Source organism: Alligator mississippiensis, chromosome 3 (assembly GCF_030867095.1).
Source record: "Alligator mississippiensis isolate rAllMis1 chromosome 3, rAllMis1, whole genome shotgun sequence".
Taxonomy (NCBI): Eukaryota; Metazoa; Chordata; order Crocodylia; family Alligatoridae; genus Alligator; species Alligator mississippiensis.
This window is the reverse complement of record NC_081826.1, coordinates 255,783,074-255,797,787: the sequence shown is the minus strand read 5'-3', so window position 1 is coordinate 255,797,787 and position 14,714 is coordinate 255,783,074. Positions and strand designations below refer to the sequence as shown.

The 14,714-nt window shown below is 42.2% G+C and overlaps 1 protein-coding gene across 5 annotated transcripts in view; it reads right to left on the bottom strand.

Annotated features, from left to right (window-relative positions):
- The window catches only part of PDE8B (phosphodiesterase 8B), a 202,001-nt gene that overhangs the window by 134,051 nt on the left and 53,236 nt on the right, over positions 1-14,714 (bottom strand). Inside the window, exon 1 of one of the 5 annotated variants that reach the window (XM_019482253.2) lies at positions 6,810-9,126. The exons of the other annotated variants lie outside the window; for them this stretch is intronic. The gene's annotated coding sequence lies outside the window, so the exon portion shown is untranslated. Of the gene's footprint in view, positions 1-6,809; positions 9,127-14,714 lie in introns of those variants that run through there. 5 annotated transcript variants of the gene reach the window in all.

Sequence of the window (14,714 nt, the reverse complement as noted above, 5' to 3'; positions counted from 1 at the left end):
TCCAGCACAAGTCATCTTCTGGCCTAAATACTTTGTCAAAAAGAGAAAGAAGTTATATCTATGTATGTCATGCACTCCTACTAAGCGCTGGTGCTATTTCATAGTGTGTGTTTCACCAGTTGCTGTCTGCTGTTTTGCTTGAAAACCATTGTTAAGCTCTTCTCTTTGTACAATTAGAATAGTTACCATTTTGCTCCCTGTCTGATCTAACTGGGACAAACAACAACTCCTGAAATACACAGAACTAACATAGATTTCTGGGAACTCACATATCGAGCAAGACTACAAAGAAGAAAGACCAGACCTTACTAGTTCATCACAGGAGAGCTACCCCTACGATGTGGCCAAGAAAAAGGCAAATCGTCAGCTTGTTTAATCAGGAGAGGTGTTTTCCATAGGGATCATGAAATATTAACATTGTATAGGGCACTTAGTGGATCCTCATCTAAAACACTGAATATGAGTGACCAGAATTGTACAAAAAACCTGAACCTGTGCAAAAAAAGGATTTTCTGGGATGACAGAAAAGTGGGAAGCATGAAAAAATAATTTAGCACAAAAAAAATAAATAAATAAAACCTAGAATGGGATATATTTGCTGCCTATCCAGAGGCATGGAGAGTAAGAGAGAAAAGAAAAACACCAGGGACTGGGAAAAGCTAGTTCAGCTAGAGGACAATGTTGGTATAAAAACATATGGGTACTAAACTGGTTGTGAATACATTAGGCTGCAAATCAAAAGAATGCTTAGAGCAGTGGAGAGAAGAAACTTTAGAGCAGTGGAGTTCTGGAACAGTCATAGGACTAATGCAGAAGGACAAAGCAACTTTCAAGATGGAAACCGATCACTTAATAAAAGTGATTACTGTATTTACTCACACACAATACACACCTTTCCCTGAAGAACCAGCCCTCCAAAATCGGGGGTATATTTTAAATGGGAAAGCTGATTTTCTGCGCTGGAATCGAAACATGTAGTGGCTGCCTTGTAATGACTGCCATAAGCCATGATTTCCCGGACCAGGAAGAAAGGGCAGAATGCACCCTTTAGGGACACAGTGGGCACATCTACACAAGACATTTAATGCGCAATAGCCTAATAACACTGTGCAGTAGCATGCCAGGCAAAAACTATACTAATATGCTAGTGTGCAATAGTATTAGGCTAGAGCACAGTACGCATCACCAAAAAAACTGCACCAGCACTACTGTGCAGTAGCTATAGTTACTGCACATTTAGTTAGCACTTCATTAAGCAAGTACTAAATGAAATGCTCAGTAACTACTGAGCATTGATAAATGTGTAGATGTGCTTAATTAGTTTTAACCCTGTTATGGCTTCTGAGCAATAGAACTGCAGTTCTGAAGCTGCAGCTAAAGACTAAGTGATGCTGAAGAGTGGGATGCACCCTCCCTGCCTGGGGCCAGCATTCAGCCATACAGCCCATGTTGTGACAGTTAAGATTCTGGAAAAAATCATATTTTCTTCATTCTTCCTTCCCAAAACAAGATGCAAGTGTTATTTCGGGCATGTGGTATGACAGTGAATGTGGTCAAGAATTCAGAAGAACCCTTGACAGTGAAGTCAAGAATTCAGAAGAACCCTTCAAGTCATAGGTTCTCAATTATTTTTTCCACACAGCAAGATTTTGTAAATCAATGTTTTTTTCACACTAAGATACATGGTGAATTTCTAGAAGGCATAGAAAAGCAATGGGAAATCAGAGGGGAAAGGGGAAACAAATGAAAGAAAACAAAAGAACAAAAAAAAATCTTAGGTCAGGGTTGTCAAACTCACCCTAAGCTCCAAGCCAGATCTGGATCAGGAGGGTCCTTCCAGACAGGATTGCCAAGGCCAGCAGCAGGTGTGGTTGTGGTTGTGCAGTTCTGTGTCTGAGCCATGGCAGCAGAGTGAGTGAAGGCTGATTGTGCATAGCCCTTGCTCTCCCTCCCCAAGGCTGCTGATGGCCATATCCATCAGGGACATGACTTTAAAAAGGATTATATGCAATCCTCAGAAATTTGGGAACTACTGCTGTAGATAATTAAATGCAGACCATTAGTATTAATGGTCTCAAGGGTAACTCCAAGGATTTCAGCTGAGTTCCTGCCATTTACATGACCACTGGTCAGCCCAGAATCAGAATTCAAGTCTTTAGTGCACATGCGTTATTTCTTCTTATAAAGCAATGCTGAAATTAGGAAAAGCAATTTATATTTTACACACTGCCACTTAATGATAAGAGTGAATACATTTCAAGCTAGTAGCAGTAAAGAGGAATCATTTACACATATGTAGTCCTGCAACATACTGCTGAGAAGGAATGTAGTGACCAGTTACCATTCTTTTTTTAGCCACTTACAAAGTAATACTGTTGTAATTAGGCGCAGGAATCTAAATATAGAGCCTGCCACAAATGAGGCTAGTCATTTATACCTGCACTGAATACAAAGGAAGTATAAAAACCCCTAAATCAGAAATGCTTCTTTTGTCTGTAGTTATAGTATTCTCTTACATTCACTTTGCACATTGTAAGACTGCAGAAGGTGCAGGGTACTAAAGAATCAGGCCCTTTATACATGATCAACTAGATCAGAAGAGCACATGTTTCAGCTAAGCATGGGGCCAAAGTGACTTTCTGCCATCATATGCGTGGCCAGCCAGGAACCCATTCAAACTCTGACCCAGGTCATAGGAGCCTCAGGGCTGTTTTGAACTGCTTCTCAGCGTAATGGTTTTACAGAGACTTAAAATTATGCACGCATTTAAGTATGTTTCCTAAATAGTGATGGGATTAACTTTTGTGCTTAAAGTTAAGGACATGCTTAAATGCTTCACTGAATTAGGACCTTATCGGAGACCAGGATCTAGCTTTTTGCATTTACAAATATGCAAGATACCCACGTATTAAATAAATATGTGCAGGCCAAATGTATTCCATAATCCTGTTGCTGTGAAAGCTGCCACAGAATCAAAATTTTGAGATTATATTTTTCAGAAATGATAATTTTTTTTAAAAGTTCCTACCTCCCACAGCTATAAAGAGAATTTTGAATAGCATGCTGACCTCTTCCTGAATCCACAGCATTGCTGAAATAATGGCTCCAATAACTTCCAAACCAATTTAACAATAATCAACAAGGTTAGTTATTACAATGAAGAGAAGGGAAAGTTGTCAGCAATGCCAGTCTGGTTCACCCCTGCCAGCTATATAATGTGAATGCTTACACCAGAACAAATTGGGTGTAAATTGCCAAAATTCAGAGAAAGAACCAAACAGCACCAGGAACGACACAAGGGTGAACATCTGTCACTAAGTTGCAAGCGATCTTAGTTTCTAAGAGGGCATTTTGAATGTTTCCAGTTGATTTTTTTATCTAAAAATATATACACACAAAGGATGAAGGACATAGGCACTTCCCTGTAAGAACTACAGAAATCAGAATGATGTTTGAATCCCATTTTTGAGGTTTGCCAACTGACTTTTGAATTTGCAGAATTTGCGATACTGAAATGCATCCAATTGCAAATATTGTTCTTGCTAAGACTGTTTCAGCCAGAAAACAAGTACAGCCTTATTAATTAATGTTTAATTATGAAGCGGGAGTCCAAATGAATCACCTTATTTAGTTTGGTCTGATTCCCTGAATATTTCATGTTCATTCTCAGTAACTGAAGTTGATTGCCTTAAGACAATGATGGCTTTGTGAAGGTTGTAAGTTTGAGAAAAAGTTGAGAAACTAAAAACAAAAAGAAGTCAGAATGGAAACTCTTATGTAACCATAAGTACAGCTATAACAAATGACAGATGTTCACCCATTTTTATACGTACTAGTTATTTTTAGTTCACCTCTGCTATACTGCGTAAAACACTTGCTATAGATGGCAATGAAACTGTAGATGGGTTCAAACAGCTAAATTATACTGTAGGTGAAAATTTCACTGGCACCCACCACAGTTTTATTATCTCTGCAAGGCTGGTGATAATGCTGTGACTGTATAGAATAAATATACTACAGTTGGCAAGGATAACAAATCCCAAGTAAAAAGCCTCATTCTCAGAAAATGAAACAGCTGCAAGAGCCTCTATCTTATTTATGATAGCTTGGTTTAATGATTGGTTATGTTACTATTGAAAAGTAGATAAAAGACATTTCCTTCTGAGGTTATTACTTATCACTGAAATGTGCATGGCATAAAGCAGTAAAGGAATCTCAATTAACTTTTATTTACAGTAGAACACACACCATTGACTATAAGTCACCTTGCACTGCCATTGCTGACAGAAGTATCAAATGAACATCTCATTCATGTGCTCTCTCATATGATGGGGTTCTCCATGACTAGAACCATAACAACAATGAATTGGGTAATGGTATCAAGCTGTATTAGGCCAATTCAAAACTTACCTTGCTTCTTTTGATAGTTTATGTCTCAATCCAAATGAAGGTCAGGAACTATATTTATTTAAGGAAGGCTTGCCAAATTCTTCACCTTGGTGCTTTTCCTTCAAAGGAAGGACTTGCTATTGAGACAGTTCTTTGCACACATTTATAACAATTAAAATATAGGTGCTGAAGCCAAATGATTTCTCTCACAAATGCTGATATGCAGAAAGAGCAGCAAATAATAATATATTCCATTCAGTGTGAATTTAAATCAAATTCACAAGTCTTATGCTACATAAAGAAAGATTCAAGATACAGCCCTACAAATGGTTAAAATTAAATTAACTGGCAAATGAACAGGAGGAGCAAACCATGGAATCCTGAAAAGAAGAGAGGGGAATCTTGTGTTTAGTGACATGTAGAAGCATAGACTCATAGAGAAGTAGAGCTGGAAGGAACCTCTGTAGGTCATCCAGCTGTACTTTGCAGGTTGTGTGGTTGGTCTGGTCTATTTGCCAATTTTTTTGTCTTCTATGAGGATCATATGTCTGAGCTTTTTAAGCCCATGGATAAGTCAACTGATACACATCTGTTTTGAGTCTGGAAAAAAAAAACATTTCACTGAGATCCTTGAGGGCGAGATCAGTCTTAATGCTTGGAATTCTGGAGCACAGATATACCTTCAGAATCAGGAGATTCAATTTAAGCTTGTTTAGATATATTTAAGCTATCTTTACATTAGCTAGCATAAGTACTGGACTTATTGTAGCTGGGGCAGCTTGGAGGGCCACATGGGCAAGCTAAGCAAGTATTTACCCAAAGTGCATATGGACCTTCATCCCACACTGACTTTGCACTGCACCAGCTACACTGCTATCAATACCCGAGCTACATAGTTTAAATCTACCTTAGGTATGTTTATGACTTGCACTCATACTTCCCAACTGCAGTGTAGATCTACCCCAAGTCTTTAGCTACTTTTAGCTAGTGAGAAAATAAAGCTGAACAGTGAACACTGCAGTTGCTCAGAAGTGTTGATTAGACATTTTTTGATGGAGGGGGTAGGAATATCATGCCCAAAACACAAACAAAACATGAATTCAGAATTAAAATATTTTGCATTAGTGTGTCAATTTTAATAAAATTTCATTTAAAAACAGCATGCAGAACAGGGTCTTTTTTTTTTTTAAGAGTCAAAATTAGAATAAAAACTTTTGATTAACCCCAAACAATTTTCCAGGATTGTTTCACTGGAGATTTATTTTCTGTTTGTTTGCTTATGTCTAGTTTTAAAACGGAATTTTCCCCAAAATTATGGCATTTCCCATGAAACAGAAAACCCAGTTCCTTTTCAAGCTCTATTTAGTCGAAGTAAATTTATAAACATACTTATGAGCAGGCAAACAGAGAAGCTTATAGTAAAAATGAGAGAGACTTTCCAGCTATAGTTCTTTACTCAATTCTGTGACATCCAGCAACAAAACAATGGCTGTAAGTGACCTGCAACAGATGTGCCAATTTCTTTTTTTCCTGACTGAAGCTAGAAGAGATTTTCTATATAATCTGGTGACTGTGCTGGAAGAAAAAGTTTTGTATTTTGAAAAGACAAAACTTTGCCTTAGGAAAGCAGAAAGTCCTAGTAGTACCTGGACAACCAGGTTTGGGAACAGGATGGATAAAAATAAATTATTAAAAAATAAAAAATTGATTTTTTATTTAAATCAGATTTTTTTATTTAACCATATTTTTTATTTTTTTGTACAGATGTTTTTTTAAACATATATCAAGATAGTTTTAACTTAAGATATGTTAAAGATCAAAGATATCATCATGGAATAGGGTTTATAACTACTAATTACATACTATTTGAGACAATATATTCATGTAACCTTTTTAGAAAAGTTTTATAAAGAGGTCACAGCAGGCCATGAAGTATATTAGGGGCCCAACCTTACGGGGTTCCCAGAGGCTCCTCTACAGATTAGTAAAGATTAAAGAAAACCACCCTTCCCAGGGGGACTCAGTGCTTAGTCTAGAAGGTCCCATTTAGCATCTCTGTGATGCTTAGTTTCAGTTCTCAAACTCTGGATTTGTGATCCAGAGATAAACATCGTTGTTAACAGCAGTACATGGAAATGAGAGAAAACAGACATGATTACCTACCCATCATCCCTCTTGCCTGTCTGCAAGTTTGTGTATAAAGAGTCAAGCCCTTCCCTCTAAAAGTGCAAAGCTTCAAGAAGTTAAATGTATAAAGGATATCAAACAACAAGAATGCACTTTTTGTAGAAAACAATGATTAAATCAAGGCTTACTGACCAGTGATTTAAGTCATGGTTTAAATCAATTTGATTTAAATCAGATCCACCCTGCCAACTAGGCTGGTAATTATGTTAAAATGCTTTTCCATACTTTAATACCTGTCCATAACCAAGATCCAATTGTTTCTAGGCTCTCATTATGGTGTACAATCCAGATGAGCGCGGCCATGCGGTATACTGCAGAAACCACACATTCAGCTGTTGTCTGCACTGCAAAAAAAAAAAAAAGGTGGGGGCAGCATACATGGGGGCAGTGCACTCCACTCAAAACCGGAACCTGGCCACTCAAAGCCGGCCAGGCTCCGAGCAGCAGGATCGCCACTACTGCAGCCCCAGGAGACACCCAGGACCCCAGGTAAGGCTGCTGGGGCCAGCCCAGTGCTGGCTCCAACCTCACCCATACCACCTGAGGTAACCTACCGCGCACCCAAGCACACACGGCAAAGGCGTTCCCTGGTAACAACTAGCAGAGGCACAAGGTGTCCTGCTGCTAGTTGCCCTTGGGAAGCCAAACGTCCACGCTCATGTGGATGTGGCCCATATGGTTTTTTTGCCACCCAGGTAAATTTAATCCTCTTTTATAGCAATATATTAGGACTGGTGGGTGGGGGTGGTGAAGAGGAAGTGTTTAAAGTCCAAAGGCAGGTCTGACACATCCCTAAACTTTAACTTTAAAATGTAAATCAGTAGCAAAATAGAACGTTCCCACAATGGCTGCATTGCTACCATCTTTCTTTGTACTGCCAGCCATACAGTCTCTGTAGCAAAAGGATTATCTTAAAAATTCCTAATTGGACTCAGTATTCTAAAAGAAATCTTTCCCTTGCTTAATAAGCAACATCTCATAGGCAACAAATACACAAGTGCCATTGAAAAACAAATTTTAGGCCACTGCTACAGGCCCAGACTGTTACACTAAAATATGAGTGGTTTGTGATCCCTTAAGTGTAGGCATGTTACCAAATATCAAAGAAACATACTGTGGTAAACATTTTCAATACTCCACTTACAAGGAGTTGATATATGAAATATTCTTCAAATGTAAGATGTCAGCAGCATATGGCCGTGAATTTTTTAAATCCGTTGCAAAAAAAGATGACAAAAGGAAAAGAGAACGGCATTAAAGCTGTCACTTTCAGTAAAACAGATTTTCCAAATTTGAGAATGCTGCAGAGTTCCCAAAGCCCTTGGGGGAGAAAAACTCCTTGATCTAAAAATAACTGCTGTTACCATGCAGGTGAACCACATGAAAAGGTTTCCCTCTTTGAACTTTATAGATGGTCCCTAAGCCTCTAAAATGCCATTGGATCAGAAGAGCTCTACTGTTGAACAGTTATTTTATCAGAGTTCTACAGAGAAGATCCACAAGCAGAAAAATGACAATTTCTATTAAAGGTCATGGTGGGGCAGGAACAAACCAAGAGATTTAAACCCAAAAGAAAAATCTTTTGTAGAAGTATTTCAGAAACAATTCACTGCACCAGTACGAGAGATCCTATCAGTCAAACTGGCCACTGAATAAAAAGCTTCACTAGCTCTTATGACTAAATTGCAAGTCTAATATTATTAAGTTCCTCTTATAAAACAGCTCCTAGATTCATGTGATGACATGAAACTACCAGTTTTCATTAACTAAGAAGGACTGTAGTTCCAGAGAAAAGTTCAAAATGTGAGGACCGTAATGGCTTCAGAAGTCAAACAAAATTAGTTTCACATCTGGATTTTAAAATCATGAAAGGCTTTCTAAAAACCAGGCAATTATGCAAATTGCTAAAGTTTTAATACCATTATTGTCTTCCATTATTCTCTTCCAGCCCTTCATATGATCAATGCAATCTCTTTATCTTCGTGGGCTTACACAGAGAATGGTGTGGAATTTATGGAAACAGTTCCATCAATAGTTACACACTTGGTTTCATTTTCTGCGTATGCTCAGTCTTACCCGCTGAACGAAAATGGGTAACGGTTCTTTTTTGTCACTGAAGTGAACAGTTGTGTTTGAACGCACAAAAGGAGCAGCTTTGTTGAGTGCAATTATGTTGAAATTAACCTGATGAAGAATGCCTTGCATTCAAAAGCTTGTCTAACTCTATCCCAACTGTGCCGTTTGTCCAATAATAGGTATCACCCTAAGATATCCTTGCCTCTGGGACTGTCACAGCTAGAGTATCACTCCAATACTGCCAATTTGAATGTCAAAAAGGAAAAGTTGTACCTTGGATGAAATTCACCTCTGTGCAGAAGCCTCACATGACTATGCACCACTTTTACCTTATTTTGAGGGCTGACATAGGACACAGTGTGCAGACTCTGCTACAATAGTGAATTTCACCATTTAAACTCATCCCAGAATGCTACCAGGAATTTCCCTTTTGCCTGCTGCTTCTCCCTCCTACCCCAGCTCCCCTCCAATTCCTTCCCATTTTATAAAACATACCACTGGAGCTACCAACATTGCTGCTCCACTTCCCCTAGCATCACTGTATCTCTACTGCTAAACACTCTTATTTGATCAGAGCAATCATTATTATTAGCTGGAGGACTGGGAAAGATTAAGAGGGAAAGCCTTGCATGCATGTTGCTAAGGCTATCACAGGAAAATGGATGGGCTAGTACTCTTCCCACATGGCCTCTTCTCTCTACACAATACAAATATACAAATATTCCCCCAGTGTCTTTGGGTAGAAAAGAACACAAAGAGGAAAAAACTCTGCTCTTATTAGATGGCCTTAGGCAGCTGTAGACATGTAACAACCAATTTACACAAGCAGAGTTACCATGTATATGTCACCTATTATGGAAGAACTTGAGCATTTTTAGAAGGTTCTGATTCAGGCTCCTATAAGTCAACTCCAGAAACAGTATTTTAAAAAGATTTTGTTATAATACAACAACTCCTATGCATTTAGTTGAAGGCTGTATCAATAGCCATGGTTCTATAAAACTGCCTAACGGTGTAGCTTGCAGACACATGCACACACACTTTCCCTCTGGTGCTGATCTGGATATACCCTCCTTCACACCACAGTCGGATGTTATATGCTCCCTTAATCCTCCTCCAGGCAACCCAGAAAGGGGGTGCAGTGTATTTAATCCACCGTATGAGTGAGAGTTGATGATGCATTCACATGTGGGCTACCCAGTGATTACAGTCAGTCTCTCTCTCTCTCTCCCTCCCTCAAGTCATTTCAGTCCAGGTATGATCAGCTGTGATATGATTTCAAAAACTAGAGAGATCCACATCTATGGGACCTCTCCTGTCCTGTTATGCTGGTTCATCCCACAAATGCTTGCTTAATCTAGGCATCTGTCTCACTAGACAAGCGAATTACACTGAAGACAACATCAGATTGCTGAACATAATCCTTGCTTGAAAGATAAAGTGAAGCTGGAGTCACCTCTCCAGGGCGCAAAAGCCTGAACAGTGTATATGGAAACACTGGCTGCCCACACACCAGCGTTCCCCTCAGGCTTGCTGGTTTAATCCAAAGGAAAGGCAGGTGCCAAGTACATTTGGAACCAGCTTGGCTGCAGGAGCTGGCAGAGCAAAGGTGATCATCTGTCCACCTATTGGGGCTCCTCTCCTAGACTGGCTGCCAACTAGGGTTGCCTGTGGGTGGGTGCTGCCTGGGGTGGGGGGGCTGCCACAGAGGGAAGCTTCATCTCCCCCACCCCGCAGCCCAAGGACCTTTCCACCCACCAGCATCTTGCCCTCCCCTCCCCACTGCCAGAGAGGCAGGTAAGACACAGGTGTACACAACACAGCAGTTTACTTGGCCCTAAATTGAAGTGGTGTTTTTAAAAACCCACCACTTCAATTTAGGGTCCCCGTTTAATCTACACATGCCCCAATATATAAATATGATCCAAATTCTATCAATTTCCTTTTAGGTCTAACAAAGAGAGGACCAGTGTTCACAGCCTCCTGCCTGCCTGAGATCACAGTGATTTCTCTGTAGCAGATGCAAAGGATTGCTTGGCTGCAAGCTAAGTGGGTGACCTGTGCCTAAGAATTTTGCAAGAAAGGTGGCAAAAAAATTTGTAGAGGGTGCAATATCTTTTCTAAACGGAGGGTATGCTGTGCACAATGCATGCTTTTTACTGGAGGATTTGAACTGTAACCAGAACCCCCACTGCAAACCCTGGGTTTTGATAGGTTACTGTGGAGCAATAAAAGCTGAGGGAGGGAAAAGCAGCTGGAGAAAGAAGCGGCAGGAGAGCTATACCAGTCTGGAGAGAGGGGCAGACTCAGCCCCTCCTTCCCCCAGGCAAAGGGAACAGAGCTTAGGTTTGCTGGGGAGCGGACTTCAGGACAAAGGAGAGCCTGAGTCATCCTAGGAGAAGCTGATTCCCCACCCAAGGTGGGAGCTGTGTAATCAGGGACACAGGTACCCAGGGAAAGAGTGGGACGGGGTTGTTGGTAAGCTAGCTGGGAAAAGCTGCCTGGTCAGGGACCTGCAAAGGGAAGTCCTTTGTTTGGGCTGGAAAGGGTTGTACTGCAGGGACACAGGCTTGCAGAGGGAATCCGATCTGCATATGGAGGTGCGGGGGAGAGGGGGGGGGGGGGGGGGAAGAGACAGCCCAGAGAAGGAGTGGGCTGTGAGATCTCAAATCTGCATGGGTGTGTGAGGGGGCACTTAACCCCTAGTGTTGGCAGGAGGTGTATTTTTCAGAAGGAAGCTAAAGAAAAAAAGCCTATTGCCTGCAGCAGCTGATTGGAGACTTTTTTTTTTTTTTTGCTAATTTACCAAGAAAGTACAAAGAGTCCACCTTCCCAGGAGCAGCAGAAGCCTCGCATCTGCCACCTAGTGGTGGATTATAGTTAAAGCTGTATTGCCCTTTACTGTTATGGGAAGGGGAAGTGTGACCAGAGAGAAATCAACCTGGGTTATAGGGGGAAACTGTTTTAAAAATGTTATAACCAGGTGAATGTAATCATTGAGGTTGTTTGATGCAAGTGGGACCACCCTGTGTGGTGGAATTATTCATCTATTGTTGTACTTGTAAATTCTATTCAAATTGTTGGTCTTATTATTAACTATTGATACTATACACACACACACACACACACACACACACACGTGTGTGTGTGTGTGTGTGTGGTTTTTGTGTGTGTGTCTTGATTTAATCATTTTCTTTTCTGTATATAGTTGTGTATAATAAAGAAACCCATTTGTTTACTGGACATAAAGTAAATTCTTGAGCAGTGAGGGTGAGGGACACACCTCTCCATGGGACACCTCAGTCAGCAGACCTGCCCAAGGAGGTTGCCAGGGCTACTGGCACCCTGAGGATCCAGAATCTGGCATATCGCCTGGCCTAGCGTGCCAGTGAGAGTTACATCTCAATATTTCAGGTTAAATGCCATCTTCTACTCACATTCTTGGCTGTGTACCTGGTAAATTCATGGGGCTAAAGGGAAGAAATACCCCTCAATAGGACACAGAGCAGCCATACAGAAGATCCATTGTTCCCATCATAGTCTCCACACACTGAGTAACAGGAATGACACAGAGCAGGTGTGCTCAACCCCGACCCCACAGGACAAACCAAGTTCATGAAGTCATGTAATCCAGCCAATGGGTCTCCCCCCACAAGTCCAGAAATTTGGCAGTGGGGGAGCAGTGGCAATTAATGCTGCCATTGTTCCCCCACAATAAACTGCCAAGCTTCAAGTGGTGGATTGGCCCTGCCTCAGGCAGCCCTGCACAAAGTATTCCCATGCAATTGGATGGAGCTGGGCCTAATACAGCAGCATGGGCAACTGGCCCAGCCAGGGCCTCATGCAGCCATATGGGGGACTGGGGCCCAGCAGGCCATTTCCATATGGCTGCATTCTGGCTGGGCTGCATCTGCAGCTGGATTGGGCCCCAACTGCTCTAGCACCACACACCATATCAGACCCATGAGCCAGATCCAGCCCACATATGGGCCTGGCATTGCTCATCCAGCCCACAAAAGGTTGGCACCATTGGTATGGAGGAGGGATGGGCAAAATGATGGATCCAGCTGTTGGCCAGACTCCATTTCCCAGCAGCCCCTTCCCAGGTGTCTGGGGCCCTTTTCCATGGAGACTTCAGCAGGAGCTGCACTGAGATAGTGCAGGGTCAGGGTTTCCATGGAGGCTGGCCCCAGCAACACTGGCAGGGTGTACAGTAGGGCAGGGAGCTGCTCCAGGGCTGGGTTGGGATCTTGCAGTGGTGACACCATGGCCCAGAGCTGGGGCAGAGCCATGATCTACAGCCTTCATGCTCCAGGCAGGGGCGTACAGGCAACAGATTGCCACTCTGCCCCGGCTCTGGACCATACTGTCACCACTGCAAGGAGCCAGGGCAGAGCTGCAACCCACGGCCTGCACAACCCTGCCTGGAGCATGCAGGCTGCAGATTGCAACTCTGCCCTGTCTCCAGGCCACACTCACTGCTGCAAGAACCCAGCCTAGCCCCAAAGCAGCTCCCTGTCTGCTGCATGCCCTGCCAGTGCTGCTAGGGCCAGTCTCCATGGAAACCCCTGTCCTGTGCTATCACAGCACAGCTCCTGCTGGGCTCTCCATGGAAACTGGACAGCGGCTGGTGGAAAATGGAGTCCACTGCCAGCCACATCCAGCCCATGGGCCAGACTTTGCCTGCCCCTGGTATAGAGCATGCTTCTCTGCAAAGCACCAATAGTGCTGCACATCCTGAAATTCTGCTCCTTCCCAGGCTATGGAATTACACCAGTTTCAGTGTCAAAGGGTCTCTTTCTGCACAAAAAGGAAGGAGGCAGCAGTTGCCCCTCTAGCTGCGGTTATTACTCAGGGAAAGGTACATGGTACAAGAGAATCATCAAATCCACCAGTTAATTAAACCTTCATGAAAATGAATTCTTTCCTTTTAAAAAGAAGAAGAGGGTAATATTTACAAGGTCTGCAGTCAGACTTCATGAGAAGTCACCAGTAGACTAAAATGTTTCTGGAAATAGTCTAGGCTCTGCCTTTCTATGTTTTGACTATAACATTCTGGCCAGTAGGTGCCTGGGTCAGAGAGCTTATGTATTCTGGATGATTCTCCCCAACAACTCACTCACTATTCATGGGGAGAAGACAGGAGTCTAAAGAAATAGCACAGGTCTGGAACACTGTGTTCTCTTGTCACTTATCAAGTAAGTGAAACAAGGAAAAAGTTGGATCAAGGAATAAGCCAGATAGCCTGAAGTTGAACTGCATGGAAAAATAAGGTCCATGGCTTTATAGGATAAAGGCTCCTCCCAGAAGCAAGAAGTTACAATTCTACAAGCTACCTAATTTCCAGAAGGTGGTGAAACAGGAAATCCTATTCCCCTGCACAATTACACTTACTTTACAGAAAAAGAACAACAGAACGTGGTGTGTTGTAGTTGGAACAAAAGCGATTACCTTCACAACTGGCCATAAAAGAAAAGAGGGTTCAATTTTCAGCAGTCTGCGGCTCATAAACCAACAAATTCTGAAGGGATAGAAGAAGTATCACGTTCTCATGCTCTGGAGTTGTTGAAGAACTGGTACCATTGTCATGATAAGTGGCCTCAACTGAAAGGGCACTCAATTACTTCCTGCTTTCACATTGCCCTTTGGTGGTAAGAAAGGGCAGATTTGGCAGAGAGGATTTAGAGAAGATTCGAAATGATTGAATCTGGCCTTTAGTGCCAGGATGTCAGCAGGGGCCATCCGCAGTGATCTGGTAGCAGGTCAGCACTATGGGACAGGAGGGCAGTTGCAATGGCTGTGGCCCACCTTTTGACCCAGCTCCATTAAAGTGGCCCAATGCTTCTAAAAGGTTGCCAACCTCTGGACTGGAGTGTTGTAGCTGTGATGGTCCAGGAAAGGCTGGAGAAGCAAGGGTTTTTCAGGAGTAATATTAGACGAGCTTTAGGGCACAAAGTGTCCTTTATCAGGTATAGTTGGTCCCATAAAAGGATTTCACCCCTCCTTACCCCCCCCTGCAAAAAAAAACCCTTGCTTCTCACAGATTGGGGGGGGGAGGGGGG